Source organism: Tamandua tetradactyla, chromosome 9 (assembly GCF_023851605.1).
Source record: "Tamandua tetradactyla isolate mTamTet1 chromosome 9, mTamTet1.pri, whole genome shotgun sequence".
Lineage (NCBI taxonomy): Eukaryota > Metazoa > Chordata > Mammalia > Pilosa > Myrmecophagidae > Tamandua > Tamandua tetradactyla.
Window position 1 is genome coordinate 88,725,239 of NC_135335.1, and position 22,783 is coordinate 88,748,021.

General features: G+C 38.5%; 1 non-coding gene across 1 annotated transcript; it reads left to right on the forward strand.

The window, feature by feature from the left end:
• The first annotated feature begins 22,418 nt into the window (after positions 1-22,418).
• LOC143647439 (U6 spliceosomal RNA) lies at positions 22,419-22,525 on the forward strand. Its single transcript, XR_013158065.1, has one exon. It is a non-coding gene; the product is annotated as a U6 spliceosomal RNA (small nuclear RNA).
• Positions 22,526-22,783: the final 258 nt, after the last annotated feature.

Below are 22,783 nucleotides of genomic sequence, written 5' to 3' on the forward strand. Positions count from 1 at the left end.
CTAAACCCCAGAATGGTTAAATCTTTATCTGTACTCTCTGGTTTATTGGACTTAATATAGCCTGTCTTTTGATTCACAAATGATACCAAAAAAGAAGAAAGACAAAGACCAGTTTTCTAATGAGGTAAACAGGAAAGAATGGGAAGAAAGTGGGAAGAAGTGTAAAGTGCATGTCTCACCATGTGTGACAAAGAAATTACCTAACATGGAATAAACTGAAGTACAAGAGATGAGAGTCTGTGGTTCTCAGAGGGGAAGAAAGGAGCAGTCTGTCCATCCAGATGAGATAATTAGTTATCTGCACTAGTCACTGTCCATCCATCTAATCATTCACCCATCCATCCATACATCCATGTATGCATGCATATATACCATACATAGATATATGCATATTTTATTTAACTGATTGCTTAAGTCCCAGTCTTCTAGGCCCTTGAGAATAGAACATGAATAAAACAGACTATGTCCAAACTTTCAAGGAGGTTAAATTTTAAAAGGCAGGCCTAACCAAGAAATACAATATGTAAAATGTTGAAAGATGATTTCTATACAGAAAAATAAGGGAGGGTAAGTGGATGGGGAATGTCCATAAAATGAAGGAGTTCAAGTCCATATAAGTAGAATAAGAGGCTTCCTTGATAGGATGATGTCTGGGCATCAGTCTAAGGGAAGTGAGACATGTGGCCTAGGAGAAGAAATTTCCAAGTAAGTCGAACAGCAAGTAGAAAGGTCTGAGGCAGAAATGTGCTCTGCATTTTCAAGGAGTGACCTGGAAGCAAGATGACTGGAGTTGAGTGAGTGAGGCAAAATGCAGCAGGAGAAGTCAGCAAGATATGAGGGGGGCTGGATTATGTGAAGTATTAAAGAACGTGGTGAAATGGGAAGCTAATAGAAGATTTTGAGCATAGGTGACATATGACGGCATATTCCTAAAAGGATCACCCTGGCTTCCATGTAGGTGAACTTTTGTATAGTACTAAGAATGGAAGTTGAGCAATGGACCTGGGTGGTAGGAAAGGAGGTAGTGAGAAGTGGTCAGATTCTGGGTATATTTTGAAGGTAGAACCATCAAAATCAGCTGTTGTTCAGTGATACTTTTAACTCATTAAAATGGTTAACCACAGAAGGATAGATGGTCAAGTAAGGAGGAAGCTTCTATGTTGGAGAGAAGGGTATTTGTAGAAGTTGGGAGCTCTTAACTCAGGACCTTATCATTCTATTTAACTCCTAGTGACATGGCTACCTCAGTATGGACAGATGGAGAAAATCTGGGCTCTGGACCTAAATTCATCCACTAGCATAAAGGAGAAGAATGCCCATCTCGCTACTCTTTTCTTCAACAAATATTTATGCATGTCCAGTGTATACTAGGCACAGGGCCAAATCCTGGGAAAAGAGACAAGCTAGTGAACAAAGTTCTTGACCTCATGAAGTTTACATTTTAGCTACTAGATTGCACTAGGGATAGGAGTATAATTTCCCAGCATGCCTTGCACTTTCTCACTTCTGTCCAATTTTTCACATGTCATTTCCTACCTCGTTAAATGTTTTCCTTCCATTGAGGCCTATTTTCACCTATCAAGGCCCTTTCATGATCTACTCCCTCCCACATGCTACCTTCTCCACAAAGCCTCCTTTGTTTTCCTCAGGGGAAAGACCATTCTCTACCTTCATGTTTCAAAGTCCTTTGTTAATACTTTTCTGGTAATAGTCATTATACTAGTATATGCTTTCTATATGCTTGCATCTACTACCTAAATTCCTTGTACATAAATCTTCCCATTCATCTACACTGGCCATAGCACTTAGTTCATGGTTGATAATCATTGTGTCAAAAGAAATCATGAATACACTTTCCCAAGGGAAGAGTGAAAAGATAAAAGTCAAAGGTCCAAGGACTTTGTAGTTTGAGGGGGTAGAAAAAAGGGAATTCAGAGAAAAAAGACTGAAAAAGAGCTGTCATGGAAAGGGAAGATACAGAAGGAAATACAGTTAAAGAAGGGAGGGGAGGCAACACATCGACAGAAAGTTCTCTAGGAATGAGTTTTTACAAAGAGTCATTCGATGTATTTGATAGGACATTTCTGATAAGGTGATGGAACAGAGGCTAACACGTGGAGGCAGTGAAGGTGAACACACCTAAATTAACTGTAAATAACTAAATTAACTGCCTGTCTGAAGGAGTTGTTAACTGGAATTGTTTCCCAGTAAGTAAAGTTGTTCTGTTTTATGTTTTGTTTTTTCTTAATTTTTATCAATCTGATGCCAAATCTGTGGACTGAGTTATCATGGTAACAGAGGAAGACTCCAACAAGATAAAGGCAAAGATTGTTTTGATTTTTGTTTTATGAGTGTTATACTGAGGGCTGAAACAACCTCAGAAGAGAAAGCAGTTCTTCAACACGTGATTCAGCCTGGGTTTATGTTATTTGTACACAACCAGGATATAAAGAATATTGGGTACAATTATTATTTTTGCCTTATATCATCAGAAAGCCTCCAGAATGGAGCTTATGATAACTTGAATCAAAGAATATCAACTCTTAACCTTTTACAGAGCCTTCTCATGTTTGCCCATGGTCAACTATTTTAGGTTAAATAGTGCTCCCCCTTCTACAAAAAAAAAAAAAGAAGATAGAAGATATGTTGAAGTCCTAACATCCAGTACCTCAGAATGTGGCCTTATTTGGAAATATGTTTGTTGTAGATGTAATTAGTCAAGGGAAGATGAGATCATACTGCCATAGGGAGGGCTCTTAATTCTATATGACTGGTGCCCTTATAAGAAGAGGAGAAAAGAGATAGAGACACATGGGGTATAAGGCCATATGAAGATAGAGACAGAAATTGGAGTGACATAGTCATAAGTCACAGAATTCTAAGGATTGCCAGCTGCCACCAGAAGCTAGGAAGAGTCTAAGAAGTGTTTCTTCCCTGGAATCATTGGAGAGGATGGCCCTGCTGATGCCTTGACTTCTACTCTCCAGAACTGTAAAAGAATAAATTTCTGTTGTTTAAAGCCATCAAGTTTGTGGTAATTTGTTATAGCAGCCACAGGAAACTATACTCATCACTCAAGTCATCTCTGTATCTCAGGGTTCAGTGTAGGAAGCAGAAACTTTTCTAGGTATTTCAAGCTAGAAGAACTGAAGGATCTGAAATCAAGGGCTGCCACTACACTTTAGACTTCAAGGTCAAAGCATGGTAGCATCAAGAGAACAGGTTGCTGCTGCTGCTGTCTCAGCTGCCTCGCTCCATGAACCTGTGACCCGGAGAGCAGCTGGTGCAGCACTCACGCTGTGGATATCACTTGTCAGCCACCACGTCCATAAAGAAAGGTCCGTACTTCACATCTGCCTTCCCAATCCCATGCCGCTGCCTGGTGTAACCTAATTCCTGTGTAGAACCCCAGCTGCTAGGAAGTCTTGGAAGGATAGTTTCAGCTTTCCAATTTCTCCAGATAGAAAGAGTGTAAAACGTGAGTTGAGAACACTCATCCAAATATATACCACATGATCCAAATGAGTCAGCTGAAGAGTGAGATACAATGCCATGTCACCTTCCCTTGGAGTGGAAGTAGGGTGTGGTCTGGAGCTGCCAGTCCAAGTGCATTCCTCCAGGAGGCCTTCCCTATCTCTTTCTCCCAACTTCAGGACTTATCACTCCCTCCTTTATTATTCCATAGCCATAAATCTATCTTTCAAAAAATATATATTTATTACATTCTCCTGTGTGTCTAATCGTTAGTTGAGTGTATGTTGTTCTTCACCAGATTACACATTTTCTAAAACAGATAAACACTGAGAATAGAGTTTAATGCAGAGAAAGTGCTCTATAAGATGGCCTATTATTAACACTACTATCATTGTAACAACTTTTCTCTTCCCTAAAGCCCAGCAGTTCTGTGGGTGCTTGATCACTGCTTGCTAAACCAATCAGTGGATTAGCAAACCTCCATCTTTGTAGGACCCCTCCCAGAGACCCCTCCCACCACTCCCCAAAAGCACATACTCAGTGCCTTCTCATGCACATACACAGAGTCAGAGACTCCCTTACATTTCTCCTACCCCCAGGTACACAGTTTGGGGAAAATAGAAGGGAGCACCTTATTTGAAAAAAAAAAAAAAAAAGTGGGAACATTGGTTTTAGTGAAATAATGTGTTTAATTTTCTCTAGGTGGCCAAAAAGTTATCAGACCTCATTGACTTCAGAGAGTGACTGCCTCTAAGTTTCTGGAAGATGGTGGGGGTGTTGACTCATTTGGTAGGATTTGCAGCCATACAGTTATTGCCTTGCCCTGAAATTCAGGGAATGCTGCTGGAGGTTTGCAGCATTTGTCTTGTAGGCCCCTCAGTGTACCCTGGCACTGATCCCATGTAACTGAGGCAGGAGGCAATGGAACCAAATGCTTTTTCTGCCAAAGGGATGGCAGCCCCTAGAGAGAGGCCCTGAAGGAAATGCAAAACTGAGGCAGAAAAAGGAATAAATGAAGAGACCAGCCGACTCTCTCTGGTATTTTCATTGTACTGAGAACAGATGGGTGGGTGTTACCAAAGGGAAGGGGAGAGGTGGGAAAGTGGGCTGCCTGGCTGGGGATATCACAGATCTGGCTGGATTACACTAAAGACTGCTGTGGGAGAGGGAGTCCCTAGTCTCTTCCTTAGGAACAAAATGCTTTCTAATACAGCCCTTCCCCATGGACTCACCATTGATTTAGACCTGCAGACTCTCATTCAAAAGAATAGATGAGGGATTTATTGAGGGCAATATCGATTCCCCTGTCTCATGCAAGGCTTTGTTTTGACTGTCCATATTACTCAAATTTGTTTATAACTGAGTTGCTATAATGGACTTTTATGAAACTGGGTGGTTTTTATACTCTGAAGTTTCAATTATATTGGACAGGCATTCTTTTCCTTCTTTCCTTTGATTTCATGTGTGAAAATGGCTAAGACGATCTTCCATGTGGTGAGATAAACAAAGAGATGGGGTGTTGAAGAGCAGGAGTCAACTTTTCTGTTGGGTACTACTCTGTAATAAGGGGCTTTGGGACCAAGATCTTCACACAATTGCTCTTACAAGGGATGTAGCATGTACTTAAAGTACCTCAAATGGATTTTCTTAGTGTGATGGGATACAATAATAATACACAGAAAGCTGAATGGTGACAAAGTCCAGACAGTTTGATTATTATCTCTTCTGATGGAGGCATCTGATTACGTTTGGTTCTAGTTGGGGTGGAATTTGCTGTATTTAAGGGCTCTTGACATCTATTCTTTTGAATGAGAGTCTGCAGGTCTAAATCAATGGTGAGTCCATGGGGAAGGGCTGTATTAGAAAGCATTTTGTTCCTAAGGAAGAGACTAGGGACTCCCTCTCCCACAGCAGTCTTTAGTGTAATCCAGCCAGATCTGTGATATCCCCAGCCAGGCAGCCCACTTTCCCACCTCTCCCCTTCCCTTTGGTAACACCCACCCATCTGTTCTCAGTACAATGAAAATGCCAGAGAGAGAGTCGGCTGATCTCTTCATTTATTCCTTTTTCTGCCTCAGTTTTGCATTTCCTTCAGGGCCTCTCTCTAGGGGCTGCCATCCCTTTGGCAGAAAAAGCATTTGGTTCCATTGCCTCCTGCCTCAGTTACATGGGATCAGTGCCAGGGTACACTGAGGGGCCTACAAGACAAAGGGTGGGCCCTTCCTCTGTGAACCCAGTCCCATGGCAACCCCTCAGCATGTCCCTGTCCAGAACTGGCTTTGTCTTGCAGAGCTGGCCACTGCCTTGAATTATTCATCAGCTCTTTGCAGAGGAACAAAAGGCAGAGTCATTTAGTCTCCTCCAGAACTGACTGTCCTACTCTTTGACCTCAGGGACTCTTAAAATTCACTACATACATCCTGAACTCTCCAGTGTACTTTGTGAAGGGACAAGAAAGTGCCCCTTGGAGATTAGCTGAGTCTTGTTGGGTGGGTGTGTCTGGCCAGTTAGTTCTTTAGACTGGCTTTTATTTCTTTTCTTGCTGTTTATTAGAAGGACATCAGGTATCCCAGGCCTCCTGTTGGATGACCTTGATATATTGATAGATACCAGGATCAGGATGCATTCCCTGCAAATCCGGTATGGTTAGCTTGATCTTGCCTTGCTCTGTCCTCGGGCACCCCACAAGTACCTTGCCTAAATGTGTCATTCCAAGATGGACAGAAAAATACTCTGACAACAGGACTAGCCAGATCAGATTGGGGAGAAAGTATAGGGACATGGCTGCCTCTGGACTATGGGTTACTGATTGGTAGATTTCAAAAGCTAACTACCTAGCCCTAGGGTTAAAGCTAAATTGCACATACAAACATCACATTGATGTTTATGCAGAAATAGTTTTAAATAAATTAGCACACAAACAGTATAACATTAAGTAACAACATCTCTGTGCCTCAGTTTCCTCATTAGGAAAAATGGAAATAATGATGGAATCTACCTCCTCAGGTGCTGTGAAGATTAAATGAATTAATACATGTAAAACATTTGAAATATAGCATGGAGTAAGCACTCAAATTTGTCTATTATTATCTTTCTATGAACCAGGTTGTTCCCATCAATTTACAGAATTATCCTTTAGACCTTACTTTCCCATCAATTTATACTCTCTACTGCTAAACTTCTCAAAGGTTAACCGTCACCCTATATCTCTCCTCAGTCAATTTTACACCAATTCTCAACTTGATTCTATAATTTCATCATATTTTCTTATTTAATTCCTCAAAATTTTGTTAAATTCCTCATAAATGTACTAGACATTGCCAAGTGCTAGGAGGAATTACAAAAGATATATTTGATGCAATGTGATTCCTTAAGGAGCATAAAATCAGGTTAAAAAAGAAAAAAAAACGAATGCTCAGTTCTAAGTTTCTTGAAGGGGGAAATGTCATCTTAAAAGGTGATTATAAAGTAGAGGTGCCCCTATTTATATGACTAATATGGAAACAATTCTCATTTCCCAGGAGAACAAACTTCAACATCTTACTATTCCAAAGACTGTAAGGTTTTAAAGTATAGGGGGTACTGAAGAGTGCAGGATTCCCTCAATTCTTCGGCATTTTGCATTTGACAGAAAATACGTTTTAAATATCTTAAGATCCAAAGAAAAGCAAAAGCAAATCAAATGATTTGGAAGAAGGTGAAAATTTCCTTGAACAGCAGAAAAATTAGGTATGGTCTATTCTGAATGTAAAGGTCGTGATCTGTTGACACCACTTTTGAATGTTCTTGACCTCAGGGCAGTGGGTAAGAGTACAGTTAAACTATGTACTAAGCAAAGTCCCTGACTGCTATGTATCCTCAAGCAAGCTGAGAAAGCAGCCTCCAAAATTCCATGGGTAGGTAACCACCAAAATTTGGTAGGATGAGCTAATTATTCCCAATTTTCTCTGGGTCAGAAAGACTTAGAATTGCATATAGAAATGTATAAGGGTATCACAAAAATAGTATTAATACTTTTGTGTTAAGGATCTGTGCCTATTTGATTTTTAGGTATGTGAACATTTAGGATATTTTGCCCTATTTGAATAATAAATAGGCCAGCCTTGAAATTTTAATTTAAAATATTTATTTAAAAAAAATTTATAGACTTTTCATAAGTAGAACTCTTACAAAGTTTTACACAATGTTTGACACATTTAAAAAAACTTAAGTTTGAACACACTTATAAGGTTGACTTCTTAACTTTTTAAGAAGTTATTTAAATACCAGGATAATTTTGTTAACACAGGCAACTGAGTTACGTAAAAAGGAAATCCAACATTTTAAATTTATACATGTAGTTTGAAATGTTTAAAGGAGTTTAATTGAATTTGTAAGTGATGCAAAATTGTTCAAATTTGCTTGGTTTACAAATTTTATTGTTTATAAACAGAACGTAAAAATTGAAGATAAAGAATTGAGGTTTCAATTTGTAACTTCAATAAATTTAATATCAAACAAACAAACAATGGCAATAGAAAACTAACACAAAAACTGCCCTTGAAATTGCCTTTTAAAGCAATTAAACAATTACTGCACACTCAAAGTGGACAAAATCTAGTCTTTGCCCTCCAAATCCTTATAATATTATTTTAAACAGAAGTTTGATCTCCCTAACAAGACGATAAGGTCATTTGCTGCATAGAGTATGTCATCATTTCTGCTGCCTCCCCCCAGGGAACCAGGCACATAGAGTACTCTGCGAGTTCTTTTCTAGACTGGCTGTGTGATTTGGACAAGCTCCTTCACCCTCTGTGCCTCCATTCTAGCCTCTGAAAGGAGGGTCGGAACATCCAAGAAGGTGAGCTCCATAAGAGAAGGTCCTGGGTCTGCCTTGGCGCTGCCGTATTCCCAGTACCTAGACCAGTGTGAGGCACAAGGCAAGTCCTCAGCAAGCACTGTTGCATGAACAGCAGAGGCACTTGGTAATTGCTGAGGCTCTTGTGCCCCGAATTTTGTATCATACATTGTCTGAAGGGATCACAGATCATGATCACAATTGGAATACAGGAGAAGATGGAATATTCCTTGACTATTCCCAGCTCATTGCCTTTTGATCAGACTCCAGTCTGCTGCAGACCCCTCCACCTTGCTCTGCTGCTTTAATCTCACCTGATTACAAACCCAGAGTGTCCTGCCCCTGACTCCATCCAGAGAAATCTAATGTTCTTCAGAATGGAGCACGAACAAACCCTGTTTTGCTAATTTTGCTAATATGAATGACCTTCCACAGCATTGTTTTGTTGCATTCTCATATTAAAAACCCCCACCTCCCCAGGGGTGGTGGAGTGGAAGGAAGGTGGTGATGAAAGCTGAGAACATCTACACTATATGCTTCCAGAAAAGTAACCCATTATAGGTGTTTTACTGCTGTGGTCAATGTAATCAGCTAATTTCCCTGGGGGCAGTATAACGTGGCAGAGTTTGCATCCCCACTCTGCCTCGAACACTGATTTTGAAAAATTTATTTCCTCTCTTTGGGACCTTATTCTCCAATTCTATCACCAAAAGGTGGGTAGAGGGTGGGGGCAGAAGTTCACAAACATTTTGGTCTCAAGACACGTTTATACTCTTAAAAATCATTGAGAGTCCCAAAGAGCTTTTGTTTTTGTTGGTTTTATCTACTGATACTTAAAATATTAGAAATTGAAACTGAGAAATCTTGAAAACATAATGACACGAAAGTTCATGCTCTATTTGCTATCAGATTGATGATACCATAAAACATCATGCGGCCTCCAGACAACTCCAGGAAACACTTGCAAGAGAAAGAGAGTGAAAAATGTCTTAGCATCATTATGGAAACAGCTGTGACTCGCAGATCTCATGGTCCACCTTGAGAACCCCTGATCTAAGGGTCTGTGGCATATGACACTCTCCCACATACAGGCCTTTTTAGGATTCATTAAGGAAAGAATGGCCTGAAGAAGTTATTATTTTAACTTCAAAGCTTGCTCTGTGAGAACAGAGCCTACCAGAGACAATCATCTCTGACTAGCTGGGAAACTGACTTCTAAAGGGACTGGATTTACTTAAACCTATAGAACCCAAGTTACCTTCTGCTCTAGCACCCCTTGTTGGCAAACATCCCTAGCAAAGGGTGAGACCCTAGGGAGCTACAGGAGAGGAAGATGAATGCACCGAGCAGGCAGCACTGGCAGATGGCAGTGGAAATCTAGGAGAGGGGCAAGCCATTGCACCAACAGAGACTTGCCCATGCCTGGAAGACAGAGGTGTGGAGAAGTCTGAGTCTTATATTCAGAGTCACCTAGGGCTCTGGACAATGAAGACTAGTAGGATGGTCTATGTGTCCCACCCATTCCATCAATATATATATATATATATTTTTTTCATGGGCAGGTACCTGGAATTGAACATGGGTCTTTGGCATAGCAGGTGAGAACACGGCCTGCTGAACCACTGTGGCCCGCCCTCCGTCAATCTTTTTAGACACTACATCTCTTAATTTAGGTAGCAACTTTACGAAGCTTTTAGTGTTCCAGGGGGGTTGATTAGCTACCCCGTTGCCATATCCCATTCCATTTCTGTGGAGGGTTATGACACTTATAGACTGAACCACAGGCTTCAATACAGATTTGGGGTGCGTTATTGGAGTCAGTTGTCACTCCAGTGCACATCCGAGCATGCACTCAGATGAGTGAAGTGTTTCAACTCAGAGGTTGCCTGTTTCATATTCTCCAGGAAAGTCAGACAAGACACCCTGCTGGTACAAGGAAGAGACAGCTCAGAGTGATGTAGTGCACAACCTCAAGCCCAGATAAATTGCAGTGTGAGCTGGCCCCTTCCCCCCCACTCCATCCATTTCTACATTTGTTTCCTACGTTCTAAGGTAAAGATCTATAAAATGCTTTGTTCTGGACTTCCTAACATTTTTGAAAAAACACTATGTATCCCCTCACACATTTTTAAAAAATGACATAAAATTTCTACTGCAAGCTTAAATGATTGCAAAAGATATAATTTCCAGCACATCGACATTTAAAGCTGTTAAATCACTCAATAAATGCATTGAAGATCCACCTTCATCCATTTAAAAACACATGAACAAGGTCTTTATTAACAGCCAGGAATTTTCCATTATTTATTTTTTTCCCTTGAACTCATATTTCCATCCTATGTCACCCACTGAATTTTACCCTAACAGGATATATTTGAAAGTCTTTTAAGTTTATAAATATATCATAATTTCCTGCTGCAAATATCTGCATGCTATTTTATATGTTACATTCTTTTCTATTTATTCCAATTATTGTCAATACACATCATAAAATTAAAAATTCCCCATCACCTTTTAAAGCTTATTATGAGGCAACAATTGTAAAAATAGCATGGTACTGGCACAAAAATAGACATACTGATCAATGAAATCAAATTGAGATATCAGAAGTAGACCCTCAGATCTATGGTCAATTGATTTTTCTTTTTTTTTGCATGAGCAGGCACTGGAATCAAACCCGGGTCTCCAGCATGGCAGGCAAAGATTCTGCCTGCTAAGCCACTGTTGCAGTGCCCTGGTCAATTGATTTTTGACAAGGACCCAAAACCTACTGAACTGGGACCTAACAGTCTCTTCAATAAATGGTGCTGGGAGAACTGGATATCCATATTCAAAAGAATAAAAGAAGAACCCTATCTCACACCCTACACAAAAATTAACTCAAAGTGGATCAAAGACCTAAATATAAGAGCCAGTACCACAAAACGCCTAGAAGAAAATATGGGGAAACATCTTCAAAACCTAGTGATAGGAGATATCTTCTTAGACCTTCCACCTACACGCAATGAAAGAAAAAAACAGACAAATGGGAACTCCTCAAGAATGAACAGTTCTTACTTCAAAGGACTTTGTCAGAAGGGTGAAAAGGCAGCCAACTCAATGGGAGAGGCTACTTGACAACCATATATCTGACAAGGGTCTGATATTCAGTATATATGAAGAAATCCTACAACTCAACAATAAACGGGCAAACAACCCAATTAAAAATTGGGAAAAAGATATGAATAGACATTTTTCCAAAGATGAAATATAAATAGCTAAAAAGCACATGAAAAAAATGTTCATCTTCTTTAGCTATTAGGAAAACGCAAATCAAAACCACAAGGAGATATCATCTTACACTTATAAGAATGGTTGCTATTAAACACACTGGAAGCTACAAATGTTGGAGAGGATGTGGAGTAATAAAAACACTTAAGCCCCGCTGATGGGAATGTAAAATGGTATCACCACTGTGGAAGACAATTGGTAGTTCCTCAGAAAACTAAATATTTAGTTGTCCTATGACCTGGCAATTCTCTTATGTGACATACAACCAGAAGATCTGAAAGTAGGGACGCAAGACATTTGCATCCTGATGTTCATAGCAGCATAATTCATAATTGTCGAAAGATGGAAACAAACCAAGTGTCAATCAACAGATGAGTGGATAAACAGAGTGTGGTATATTCATATGATGGAATGTTATGCAGCAGTAAGAAGGAATTAGGTCCTGAAGCATGTGATAACATGGATGAACTTGAGGACATCATACTGAGTGAAGTAAGTCAGCATAAAAGGACAGATGTATGATTTCACTTATATGTACTAACTAGCATATGTAAACTTAGAGCCTTAAAATGTAGGATATAGGGTACCTAGATATAGAAGCTAGAGAAGGGAGAACAGTTACCTAATATGTATAGAGTTTTTAATGAGGTTGAACTTAAATGTTTGGGAGTGGATAGAGGTGAGGGTAGCCTGTTATTGGAATTATAAGTAATACTGCAGCACTGTAGGTGAATTTGGTTGAAAGGGATTGTTTATAGTCATGTATGTCACCAATTAACATTGTAGATATAAAAAGTTCTTTCATGAACTACGACAAATGTACAACATTTGTACAAAGAGTTTTTGATACAGGCTGCAGACTATAGTTAACAGTAGTATCTCAATATTCTTTCATCAATAATAGCAGGTGTACCACACCAATACTAGGGCTTAATAATAGAAAAAAGTTTATGGGGGTGTTTGGGGTTTTCTTTTTGGTGTATGTCTGTCTGATATTTTCCTTTTTGGAGAATGTAAATAATCTAAAATTGAGTGTGATGATAATTGCACAACAATGGTACTATGAGAAATTATGTACTTTGGATAGAGTATATGGTATACGACTGTATCTCAGCAAAATCAGCAAAAAAAAAAAATTCTCTCTCACCATAAGACTCTACATGCTAAGAAATTGATTTACTAGTACAATTTATTTTAATACCCATAACTGCATAAAGAAAAATAATTATAATACAAAAATATAAAATAATCATTAAACATTAAAAGTAAACTAGCCTTTTTTTGAACAGTTTGTGAATTGTGGATAAATTTGTTCTGGCTTGCTAGCTGCTGGAATGCAACACACCAGAGACAGATTGGCTTTTAATAAAAGGGGATTTATTTCGTTAGTTCTTCAGAGGAAAGGCAGCTAGCTTTCAACTGAGGTTCTTTCTTACATGGGAGGGCACAGGGTGATCTCTGCTGGCCTTCTCTCCAGGCCTCTGGGTTCCAACAACTTTCCTGGGGTGATTTCTTTCTGCATCTCCAAAGGCCTGACTGAGCTGCAAGTGCTGAGATGAGGTCTCCTGAGCTGCTTGGGCTGTGCTACGTTGAACTCTCTCATTTAAGCACCAGCCAATTAAGTCAAACGTCATTCATTGCAGCAGGCATGCCTCCCAGCCGACTGCAGATGTAATCAGTAACAGGTGGGGTTCACATACCATTGGCTTGTGTCCACAGCAACAGAACTATGCACCTTCACCTGGCCAAGTTGACAACCGAATCTAACTACCAGAAAAGACAATATTGCTTATTATTGAAATAAATATTTTGTGGAAATTATGAGCAGAAAGAAGAGAAGCTATTGGGCTAGTAAATAAATAGGAAATTTGAAGCAAGCTGAATAGCTGTACCCAAATTTTAAAAATGACTACAGATTAATAATACACACTAACCTTTTGCAAAAGCCATAGAAAATGGTTACCCTTATTTTGACTTTGACTAAATGTTTGAGAAACTATCCCATTTACAGGTTACTTTACTTTGAAGATGTAATCTTAATCTTTTTTTCTTCCTGCTATTTGAAATCAAAGCAAAATATTTACCAGAGACACAGACATCAGTATTGCAAATTGACCCTTTATTTGGCACCTTGGAGGACTTTCCTCTGGGTGGCAGTGCCTCATGGTAACATACTCATGCATGAGATGTATTTCTTTCCTTTTGCAAAAGAGGAGATGGGGGATGAGAACTAATGTGACACCTAAAATGTATCTGCAGGGAAATCAGTTTTAGGAAAGAGCATATATGGCAACTAGGATAGGTAAATTAATTCTTTTAAAATTACCCATGCCCAGGTACTCCATGAAAGACTTTGCATGCCCTTGGCAGTAAGCCTGCCCCAGTTTACAGGCTATTCCTGGGCACCCTGAGCCTGTCTTCATCCCCTTGCCTGTGCGTACCCCAATATCCATTTCCTTCAAGCCAAAGGTCTTAAGCTCCTTATTTCAACAGGCCAACTACAGCAGTCTTCCTCCAAGTTCCAGGCATACATTTCTTCTTCTTCCTTTCTCCCCAATCTTCCAGGCACAATCAACATTCCCAGGGATCTCAGGTCTCAGTTTCTGATGTCACAGAGTATGATGTGCACACTGATGATCTGAGACCTTCCAGGTACATCATTAGCAAGGTGAAGGTAGATAACTTCTAAAGGCCTTACCTCTTACCTCCTGTGTCCTTTCTACATTTCCAACTGTGGGAGTCTCTTCTTTTTTACTATCCTAGAATTTCAATGCACACTAAACTGCAAATGCCCAAGGTACCAATCAGAAATGTCTTCTGAACATAACTTCAGTTTGCTGCACAGAGTTATCCTTGGCCCTGTAGTTCAGAAGACTCCCTAAAGCCCCATTTCTGGAGGGAGTGACAGGGAAGAAGGATGAGTGATAGCGTATCAAGTGTGATCAGGAGATTAATGCAGAATTAGAAGGACACTAGATGCCTCAACAGATGAGAAGCTTGGATATTAGAACCAGAGAACCCATCTGGTGTTCACCACCACCCCTACTTGTTCTACTCTTGCCTCATTTGCTCCTGTAGTTACAGGATTGCCAAACCAAGGCAGAAGAACTGTATTCTGAATAGGGGAAGATAAAGATGGTGACTCTTCAGTTTTGGGCTCTACTTTCCAAGAGGAGATAAGGGACAGGATTTAGGATATATCTCTGAGCAAAACAAGGTTTCCTTGGTACCCTTTCACCTTCCTTTTACAAATCCTGCCCATCCCCTGACCCTATGCTTTTTCTTCCCTTAGACACTCAGTAGAAACATTTTTAGTCTGAGGGGCCACCCCAGCTGGCAACAGAAGAGGAACGCCCTAGCACCTGGATCCCCTGAGGTTATCTTAACTCAGGAAATACAAAGGTTTCTCCTGCTTCAAGCCCCAGCCTGACAATCAAGAAGTTTCAAAAACTTTCTGGAGGTGGAGGCACATGATCCACTGGATCTGGTTGAGTGATATGTTGAGGAATTCTTTAAGTATAAAATAATTGATTCATTTATAATTTTATCAACTTGCAGTTTATGACATGTTTTTTTAAGACTAACCATATTACAGCATGTGATGCTTAACAAAATTTATAATGATTTCTGTGGACTACATACATCATTACTATGAGTTGAATGTGAGATTAGTATTATCATCCTCACTTTGTACATGAGAAATGAGTAGTTTGCCCAAATTCATATGATCAATATCTGATAGAGAAGGAATGTGAACCTGGGAGTTCTTTTATCTGATTCCAAAACCGTACTTGTCCATGGCTCTGCACTGTTTCTCAACATCTTAGCTTTGCATTCAAGGTCTTCAATAATCTAACTCTTTCCTACCTTTCAGGTTTCCTTTTGCTTAAGTCCCTTCCTGTGCCTATACTTGGTTTGTGAACCAAAGTTCGTAATAGTCAGTGTATTAGGCACAAACCAAGTACCAGACACTACTGCATAGAACTAAATGTCAGCCCTGCAAATTCCCTATGCAAATCAACTGTGCACCCTGGGGTTGCCTACCATCCTACCTGAATTTGTACAGTCTCCTTAGCCTTGACATTCAACCCTACCCCATGCCTCAGGCCCTTTCTCTGCACCTATTTTATAACCCTTATTGCTGCTCTCTGTGTGAGGACATGGTTCTCCCCAACCAAATCCCCTCTTAGAGCTCCATTTTATATAGAGATAGGATATAAAAGGGATAATTTAGTTGCTACTTGGTAAAGAAGGGGAAAAAAAGGCAGACTCCTATTAGCACAACAACACACTTGGGTAGTGCTATTAATCTTTGTTAACACGAGGAAGCTTGGGGATTTGGATTTATTTTTCAATTGATCAAAAGTTTATTGAAGGAATTAATGATTCACCCTGAAGCTAGACCCAAGAGTCAGGAGTCAAAAGACTGAAGAACCTTGAGGAGAAGACTAAAGTAGCATCAGGTCTACTCTTGAGAACAATATGAAGGAGGCTCTTTATGGACTGAAAAGTTCATTCAAGGGGAATATCAAGGCATCCTCTGTGCCACTCTTAGTTTACCTATTTGTGCTTAATCAACCCATAGCTAAATTTTCTTTCTGCTAATGGGTCTTCCAGCCTTCAAAAGTTAAGGGTATAATTGAAGGTTATGTTTTAACACCTCTGTACATATTCTTCATGTACAGGGCTAAAAACCTCTTGAGGAGAAAATTCTGGTCTGTTTCTTCTTTGAATCTTCCGTAGTACCTGCCCCCACATTATCCAATACTATGTTTTGTAGGTAATAGGCGCATGATACATATTTATGAATAAAGGAGTGAATATTCTATTTTTATGAAAGAGATGATTATATCTTAATTAGCAGGAACCATTCCTCAATTTCCATACATTTAAAGTGCTCTAGTACATGTTTTCAAGCCACATGCAATATTTTTCAGACTGTACTCCTTGATAACTTTGGGTTATCTATAATGCAAATCTGTGACAAAACAACAAAACAAAATGCATGTCATGTTCTAAGTCCCAAGAGTTCTTATCCTAGTGCCATATTGTTTGTTAACCAACTAGAAGAACAGGCAAGTTGATATTATAAATAAACATTTGATGGTAGTAACTTCTTGGGCAAATTTCATTCATTGAAATTCACAGGATATTTAAGAGTAGTCGGGGATTACAAATTGAAGTAGGAAGATATGGGAAACTAGATAGGCAGGGATTGTGTTGCCCACGAAAATTGTAAGGTACCATGCTTGCTTTCAAATTTATAATATCAATTTTGTAATCTCATAAATTTAAAATTTCATAAATGCTTCAAATTTTATAGTCTCTGTGGATCAATTAAACACATACAAATGATAACTAACAAGATCCATCTTAATATCAAGATTCAAATGAATAGTAAGTAGTGCTTGGGCTGGTCAAGAAATGTTGCAAAGAAACTTGAGATCTGAGGTGGGCCTTGAAAAATGTTTAGAATTCAGGAGTGAAGCGTGAGTGAATGTGGAGATGGGCAGTGTATTAGACAAGGCTAAGGGTTAAGCATCTGGAAAGAATCTAGCATCAGAGAGCATCTAAATTCACACAAGAGATATTTTACCACCACCATTCAACTATCTCTTTGTGTCTGTCTGAGTCTTGGCTCTCTTCATGTTTATTCCCTCTGCACCGTCTTTCCCTGAGTTGCTGATATTCTCTCAGTTCTAATGGAAGATGGGATGAGCTGTAGGTGGCACAGCCTGCTGGTTAACACGTTACCTGTTTTTCCTTTCTTTTTTGTAAATAAAATTAAATAGCTCTCGTAATGTGACTGTGTGATTGTGAGAACCTTGTGTCTGATGCTCCTTTTGTCTACCTTATCGACAGACGGGTAAAACATATGGATTAAAAATAAATAAATAATAGGGGGAACAAATGTTAAAATAAATTTAGTAGATTGAAATGCTAGTGCTCATGAAAGGGAGGGGTAAAGGGAATGGTATGTATGAATTTTTTCTGTTTTCTTTTCATTTCTTTTTCTGAATTGATGCAAAAGTTCTAAGAAGTGATCATGATGATGAATATACAACTACGTGATGTTATTGTGAGTTATTGATTATATATCAAGAATAGAATGATCACATGGTACGAATGTTTGTGCTTGTATGTTGTTATGTTGAATAAAAAAAAAATTAAATGCAGACCAATAAGATATAAACAGATATGGTGTGCACCTTATAGAAAAAGTCCTTAAAGGAAAGTGGCTTTCCCATCCCCACTGGACCTCCTTCCTATTGAATGGAATGCAGACCATGAGGCAGAAGCTGTGGCTGAGGATGAAAGAAGAATAAGATTTAAAGATCCTGGATCCCTGACAGCAAGGAATGCCTTGCCAGCCCTGCAGTGTCCTCAGACTTCTTTTATGTGAAAAAAGAAAAAAAAAAAACAAAAAAAAAACGTTAATACTTCATTGTTTGGATATTTTTGTTTTTGTCACTTGCAGCTGAATTTAATCCTAATTTTATACTCTGTTGTCTAGACTTCACATAAGAAGGATGAGTTTGGTAAATACACAAAAGGAAAAATGATCACCCCTACTTGGAAACTGAAAAAGTGCCAATAAAAACCATGAAATACCATTTGTCTGCTAAACTCCAAAAAAGAAAAATCATAAACCTCAATGATGATAAGGTTTCAGGGAAATAAATAGTCTGATGAAGTGCTATAAATTGACACAACTCTGCTGGAAAACACTAGCCACTTAGATCATTTGCCTTAAATATGTTTATATAATAATATCCAGTGATCTAATTCTGGAAAGATTGGAAAATGTATCACAAGGAATGAAAAGTAAAAATTTATAAAAATAATCACGGTAGAATTATTTTAACAGCAGAAAATGAAAATAACCTAAATATGGTACTATAGGAAAATGGTAAATGATGACATATCAAGGTGACTGAAAATTATTGAGCCATTTTAATGATATATCATAAATACCATTAAATAAGTTGGAAACATAAGATAATGTTAAGAAAAAAATTACTTGAGGAAACTGCATTTACATTAGGATGACAGTTGTCAAATTCTGGTTGCCTAACCTGTACCTTTAATCCAGTTCAACCTCTCTGCATAGCATCCGGTGAGAACAGTGTGTCCTGAAACTGTTTGTAGCCAAGTCTTTATCTCTCTCTATGTCCCTCTCCTTACAGAAACATTCCATTCTGTTCTGTGCTGTTGTTGTTGTTGTTGTTGAGTGTTGCTGGTTCTTGAATTTGGGTTTGTTACCCAATTCAGGCTTTTCTCTTAGCTCTTAGGTCTGACCACAGATTTTAGCTTTACCCCATATAACCCCAGCACTTTAAGGGGGCACCCTATGACTCATAGGATAAACAAGCTCCAGTCTCCTGTCCCCAGCCTACGACTATGGTTGCAAATAACAGAATCCAATAGCAATTTGGATAAGGATAAAAGAGAAGTATGAGACAGAAGGATGTATTTTGAAAATACAGGGGCATGTCTTGGCCTCAGGAAAGGATTGGAACTAAGACTTGAAAACTGTCAGAATCTCTCAATACCCCTCCCTCATTTCCGATTCTCCCCGTGTGGCTCCTTCATTTTGTTCTCTCTAATTACAGGTTAACTTTCTTATTTTCATTCCTTACACAAATGGCTACTCCACAGCTCTTTAATATACATCCACTATCTCCATTCAAGAAACCAGGGCATTCTGACTGTCACACTCTCAATACTAGCTTCAAATTCCCAGAGGAGAGAAACTAAAAAGTTCATCTTTGGTCAGATATTCATTATTGGTCCAAGCTGCTGTAGCCAAGGGTGCAGAGCTGCAAGCCAGAGCATGGCTGTCAGTTGTTCATCCTTGGAACAGAAGTATGGGACAGGTAGAAGAAAGGTAGTTCCAAGAGCAAACAGGAAGTCTTTGGCTAAGGGGCATGTTTGACATTTTAAAGAGTGGACACCTCATTATACCTAGTATTCATCCACTTTTTTGTGCCCCTTCTGAAGACTTTCTCTGGACCCTAAAAGGAGTATGTTTAACTGTTGCAGTAATGGTCTCCAGTGACCCATCCTTCCTGTATCCATGCCCTTGGAGAATCCCCACACAACTGCTCTGGGCTTGATCATGTGACTGGCCTTGGCTTATGCTACAGCAACAAATGAGACTCAAGCCAAAGCTTGAAAAGCACTTAGACATTGCTGCTTACCTTCTCTTGCTCTGGAGAACCCTTTCATCACCATTCAACTAGCCTAGGATGGTCTACTGGAGAATGAGAAAGCAGGGAGATTCCCAGTTATCGCAGCCACCCGAGCTAAGGCCCCAGATGTTTGAGCCAAAACAGGTCCATCTGAAGCAGCACAGACCAGAAGCCATGTCCAGCTGACCCACAGAAATATGAAAAATAATTGTTTGCTGTTTTAAGCCACTAAGTTTTGGAGTAGTAAAGCAGGACTGATAAATTGATACCTAAAAGTTGCATGCTACTATCACAAAAACCTAAAACCTGTGACATTGGTTTTAAATGAACAGAGGGCAGCGACTGGAAAAACAGCAAGGAAATGTTAACAAGCCTGGAAAGGTGACAAACAAATCATTAGTGAAGGCTGGAAAAGCAATAAGGAAACTGATATTCCAGTAGGCTGGGAAAATGGTGGCCCATATTATTTGACAGCAAAACAAAAACAAAAAAATTGATGAAATTGTCACCTGTGATAAATTGAAAGATTAAAAAAAAATGTGCCCAATGTTTTTGTGAATCTGGCTGAGGAGATTTCCAGGTAGAACGCCAAAGTGTCAACTGGCTTCTTTCACCAGCAAATAATAAGATACATGTTCAAAGAAGTAAGCTGAAGAAAATTCCATTTGCAATCAGAATTTTAGGAGCTATAGATGAGCTAGAAATGTGCTGGATTGAAATGTAAAACTGTCTTTCCATTTCTAGTCTCTCCAACCAGCTAAAGATTCTCAAAATAAGAAATGACCTCATGAAAAAATTCAAATCATAGGTGTGGTTATAAGATCCTTTAATAAGAATTCAGATTTAATGTGGACACTCTCAGGTAGGCAAAATTGTTTCCAATAATCTTTTATAATTATGGTAAAAGAAACATAACAAAATTTACTATTATAATAATTTTAAAGTGTACAATTCAGTGGTATTAAGTACACTCAGTGTTGGGAAACCATTACCACTATCTACTTCCGGAACTTAGCATCACCCCAAAGGAAAACTTCATTCCTATTAAGCAATCATTCTCATTGCTGCCTCACTGTAGCCCTGGGAAACCCCTGATCTATTTTCTGTATCTATGGATTTGCCTATTATAGATATTTCATATAGATGAAATTATACACTATGCATTCCTTTGTGACTGGTTTCTTTCGCTTAGCTTTATGTTTGCTAAATTAAGCCATGTTATAACATGGTCATTACTTCATTTCGTTTTAAAATTGTGGTGTTATATATACACACACACATCCACACACAGAATTTTCCATTTTAACTATTTCTAAGTGTACAATTCAGTGGCATTAATTATATTTATAATGTTTTTTATATTGATTATATCAGAACTTTATTCTTCTTATGGCTGAATAGTATTCCGCTCTATGCCATTCAGCTGCCGATGGACAGTTAAGGCTGCTATGAAAATTGCTGTACAAGCCTCCGTCTTAGTTCCTGCTTTCTATTCTTTAGGGTATATACCCAGGTAAATTGTCAGGTCATATGGCAATTCTATGTTTAATTTTTTTAGAAACCATCAAACACTTTTCCACAGAGCCTGCACCATTTTATACTCCCACGGGCAATATGCCAGCTTCTTGTTATTTTTCATTTTTGAGATAATAGTCATCCTAGCAGATGTGAAGTGATATCTCATTTTGGTTTTAGTTTGCTTTTCCCTAAAGATCTTGAGCATGTTCATGTGCATATTATCCATTAGTTTATCTTCTTTGGAGAAATATCTATTCAAGACCTTGGCCCACTTTAAAATTTGGTTGTTTGATCAGTAGCATTTCAATCTACTAAATTTATTTTGACATTTGTTCCTCCTATTATGTATTTATTTTTTTGATCAATGAATGGGAGGGGTAAGGGGTATGGTATGTATGATTTTTTTTTCTGTTTTCTTTTTATTTCTTTTTCTGAATTGATGCAGATGTTCTAAGAAATGATCATGATGATGAATATACAACTATATGATAAAAAGAATGTTCATATTGCATGTTGTTTGGTTTTATTAATAAAAATTTAAAAATACATATTTTATTAGTTATAAAATATAATAAGGATATGAGTAAGTAAAAGATTACATACAACAGATCTGCATAAAATTAGCATGATTGCTTTATGTTTATATTTAACTTGTATTTTTGTACAAACAAAAGTTTTTTGTAAGCTATATTTAAATGTTCTGTGATTGAGCAGGCTTTCCAACTTCTCAGGATTTTTATGAGCACAGACTTTCAAGAAAACACTTGAAAATAAATACACTGCCTTTTATCCATTAATTAGCAAGTAAAACATGGCCTTATCAAAGTTGTTTATTATTATTGTACAATTTGTATTGTATTATTGTACAATTTGAAAATTATGTCAGGACATACTCTATAGAATTTCTAACCTCACTACCCCTTGTAGAATATGTATTAATCATTGTACATTAAGAAAGTAATGTTTGTTCCTGGAATGTTTAGGCACCGCACAGTAAGTACACACCTGGATCATTGCATTTTGCCTGTGAAATGCCAACTTTGAAAGGCCTGTATTGCAGTTTTATATTCAGGTATTGCCTGCAGGTCTAGCATGCACCTCAAGATTATAAGAAGATTATGTTTTTAGTACTTGCTTCGGCTGCACATGTACTAAAATTGGAACAATACAGAGAAGAACAGCATGGCCCCTGTGCAAGGATGAAGTGCAAATTTGTGAAGCTTTCCGTATTTTTTTGACACCCCTTTTCAACATGAAAAAAAGTTAGAATGGGAATAGCCCAAATATCCCTAAAGATTGGAAGAAAGATTGAAAGGGAAGGAGGAGTTATAACAGAGAAGTTGGGATTTAACAAATGAGTGTGACTACTGAATTATCATTACATTGATACTTCTTTTTAGTCTACAGTGTCTTGGTATAGCTAGAAGGAAAAACATGACATTGTGGAACTGAAACCCATACCAAACTTTAAATCTGTTCTACAACTGCTTGT